The following is a 4,250-nucleotide window of genomic DNA, read 5'->3' as shown; positions in this document are numbered from 1 at the left end:
ATAGAAAGTGTTTCTTATTTTTGTTTTGAGCACGGATGGGTGCCTAATTTGTAATAATTTTAATTTTCAAGTTTACACGATCTGCGAATCGTTTGAGTCTTGTAATTAGAGTTTAGGGTTTATGAGTCCATTGAAGAAGCTCAAGGAAGGAGTCCTAAGGTGAGTGGGAGAAATCAATGGAGGTTCAAAGATGGAGATCTAGACGAACCAAAAGACGAAACAAGAAGCAAACCAAAGGAGATTAGATCTTCTAGGTTAGAGGCCATACTAGGATCCATATGTGCTTGATTTACTTTCTCGCGCGCATTTACTTACTTATTTACGCTTTATGTCGTGGATGTTAGTTAGGCTAATTAGTTCACTAAAACGAACGCCAGACTAGCGTAAAAGTCCCTAAAAGTAATTTTGAGTACAGTGCCTATCCAAATTAAGACACTCCTTGCGCCCTTGTTCGAGGAAGGTGGGTCGGCCTTCGCAGAGTACCTCCTCTACCTTGGGACATTGCGGGTAGGCCTATAGAAGAGGCCTACATGTCTAAATGGTTCTACTCAACGAGATCAGCAAGAGAGTCTTGGATACTCGAGGCAAAAGGATGGATTTTACACTTAACATGTAATCCATCAACCGAGAATCATACGGTATGATCAGTGAAAGTGTTCACTCACCTAAATCAATGGGAATTAAGGGCAGGGCCCTAGTCCGCTTAATCCTTGAGAGATGGGATCTCGGAATCGCATTATTCATCTAGGGACATGTTTTATCTTGAATAATGTGGCAAAAACGTAGAACTTTTTTGCAAAAATTATCGAATGTAATACTTAGCAAAATCCTTTTTCTGTTTCATGTAGTTTTACTATGGCAAAAATCAATCTTTTCAACCTATGTTCAATCCTTGATGAGGACAAATTGAACATGGATAACTTCCTTGATTGGGAAAAGAGATTGAGAAGTGTTCTCAAGTCTACAAACAAAGAAAGCGTACTGGATACCCCTATTCCAAGAATAACTGCGAACTCAAAGGTTGAGGAACAAAAGCAGGCCAAAAGTATCCGGATGAAATCAATTTCAGTAACTTGCCTTATGTTGGCAACCATGGAACCTAATCTTCAAAAGAGATTCAGGAAAATGGATGCGCACACAATCATCCGTCGATTAAGGGACATGTCCCGAAACAAATCACGGTTGAGGAAGTACGGGACTTCCAAGGCAATCCGGAGAGGCATTGGAATGTCTGAATCAAAGAAAGAACTTCAACTGATTCAGAAGAACAAAAGGAAAAAGGAAGGAACTCGCGATTCCGACCAAGGTATCTATGTTATCGAAGTTAACTTAGCAAATACATTTGATTCTCAATCCTGGGTATTCGATACCGGATGTGGTGCTCATATCATTTATGATGTGCAGGGCCTTAAGGGAATCAAGTATTTATCTGGAAGGGAGCTTGTCCTACGAGTAGCAAATAGAGCAACGGTTGCTGCAAAAGCTGTAGGAACATTCAGTCTACCTTTAGAAACTGGTCTAGTTTTAGAACTTCATAATTGCTATTATGTACCCTCTATTTCTAGAAACATTATCTCTGTCTCAGAATTAGACAAAGAGGGATATCACCTATTAATAAAAAACCAGCGTTGTTCTTTATACAAAGGTGAAATGTTTTATACCAGTGCTAAGCTATACAACGGTCTCTATATTACGAATATTGAGAACGAAGTCTTCAACATAGAAACCAATAGGCTACGGTCAGATGATTCAAATCCAAGTTACCTTTGGCATTGTCGTTTGGGTCACATTAACATGACACGCATGAAGAAGCTCCATGAGCATGGACTTCTAGGTTCGTATAATTTAGAATCATATGACACATGCGAATCATGTTTAATGGGTAAAATGACGAGGTCTTCTTTTAAAGGAAAAGGAGACCGAGCCAAAGAACCCTTGGAACTCATACATACGGATGTATGCGGACCAATGAGTACTCCGGCGAGAGGTAACTATGGCTACTTCATCACGTTCACGGATGACTTCACTCGTTATGGTTACATATACTTGATGAGGCATAAGTCCGAATCGTTTGACATGTTCAAACAATTTCAGAACGAAGTAGAGAATCAACTTGGCAAGAAAATAAAAGCCATTCGATCCGATCGAGGTGGTGAATATTTGAGTCAAGAATTTGACGATCATCTTAGGAGTTGTGGTATAGTATCTCAACTCACTCCGCCAGGAACACCCCAGATGAATGGTGTTTCTGAAAGGAGAAATCGCACCTTGTTAGACATGGTTCGATCTATGATGAGTTTAGCAAATCTTCCAAACACGTTCTGGGGGTATGCTCTAGAAACGGCTGCTTTCACACTTAACCGAGCTCCGTCAAAAGCTGTAGAAAAGACGCCATATGAGTTATGGTTTGGAAAGGTTCCAAAGCTGTCTTTTCTCAAAGTCTGGGGATGCGAAGTTTATGTAAAACGTTTACAAGGAGACAAACTCGCACCTAAATCAGACAAATGTCTCTTTGTGGGCTATCCAAAAGAGACAAGGGGTTACTACTTCTACCACGAATCTGAGAACAAAGTGTTTGTTGCTCGAGATGGTGTCTTCCTTGAAAAGGAATTCCTTTCCAAACAGACAAGTGGGAGAAATGTAGATATCGATGAAATTCGATATGAGCAACAAATAAACACAGATATAGAGATATCAAGAGGTTTAGCGGCTCCTATCTATACACAAAGTATGGAAGAGGAAAATGAGGTCGAGAGAGTACCTCCCGCTCAAGTCGAATTAAATTCGCAGGAGACATCTCAACTAGTTGAGAACACTCCAAAAGTTGCTCAGGCCCCTCGTAGATCTCAAAGGCTCCAGGAATTATCTCAGAAAACAGATATCCTACTGTTAGAAGATAATGAGCCGAGTACCTACAACCAAGCTATGGCGAGCCCCGACTCCGAAAAATGGCTAAAAGCCATGAGGTCGGAAATGGATTCCATGTCAGAAAATCAAGTATGGAACTTGATCGATTTGCCCGATGGAGCAAAACCAATCGGATGCAAATGGGTTTTCAAAGTAAAAACTGACAAGGATGGAAACGTTAGCGTTTTCAAAGCTAGACTCGTGGCGAAAGGATACAAACAGATTCATGGTATAGACTATGATGAAACCTTTTCACCTGTCGCAATGCTTAAATCCATTCGGATCATTCTAGCAATTGCAGCTCATTATGATTATGAGATTTGGCAAATGGATGTCAAAACCGCCTTCCTAAACGGACACTTGGAAGAGGATGTGTACATGACACAACCCGAAGGTTTTTTAGATTCCAAAAATGCTGGAAAAGTTTGCAAGCTTAAGAAATCCATTTATGGACTCAAGCAAGCAAGCCGGAGTTGGAATCTTCGATTCGACGAGAAAATCAAAGAATTTGGATTTCTCAAGAATGCAGAAGAATCTTGTGTTTACAAGAAGGTTAGTGGGAGCGACCTAGTTTTCTTAGTCCTTTATGTCGATGACATATTAATCATAGGAAACAAGATTCCGATGTTGGAATCAGTTAAAGACTGGCTTCGGAAATGCTTCTCTATGAAGGACCTAGGGGAAGCAGAATACATATTGGGAATCAAGATCTATAGAGATAGATCAAAGAGGATGATCGGACTTAGTCAAGAAACTTATATAGATAAGATTCTTCAACGGTTCGAGATGACAAACTCCAAAAGAGGATTCCTTCCCATGTCACATGGTATGGTGCTTAGCAAAGATCAGTGTCCTAAGAGTCCTGATGAGCTAGCACACATGATGAAAGTACCCTATGCTTCGGCAATAGGATCAATCATGTACGCCATGATCTGCACTCGCCCAGACGTCTCATATGCTTTGAGCATGTGTAGCCGTTACCAATCAAATCCAGGCCAAGCGCACTGGCACGCCGCCAAGAATATCCTAAAGTACCTGAAAAGGACTAAGGATCATTTCCTGGTATATGGCGGGGAAGATACACTAAAAGTTGTAGGCCATGTGGATGCAAGCTTTCAAACTGATAGAGACGACTTCAAATCACAATCTGGGTTCGTCTACTGTCTGAATGGAGGAGCGGTATGTTGGAAAAGTTCCAAGCAGAGCACAGTTGCAGACTCTACCACTGAAGCAGAATACCTAGCGGCCTCGGAAGCTGCAAAGGAAGGAGTTTGGATCAAGAAGTTCATGATAGAACTTGGTGTCGTACCTGGCATGGAAGAGGGCGTGACTCTCTATTGTGA

Source organism: Eschscholzia californica, unplaced genomic scaffold (genome assembly GCF_041429995.1).
Source record: "Eschscholzia californica isolate CP2 unplaced genomic scaffold, dmEscCali1.0.p SCAF_11, whole genome shotgun sequence".
NCBI classification, from domain to species: Eukaryota; Viridiplantae; Streptophyta; class Magnoliopsida; order Ranunculales; family Papaveraceae; genus Eschscholzia; species Eschscholzia californica.
Note: the sequence above shows the minus strand (reverse complement) of the source record.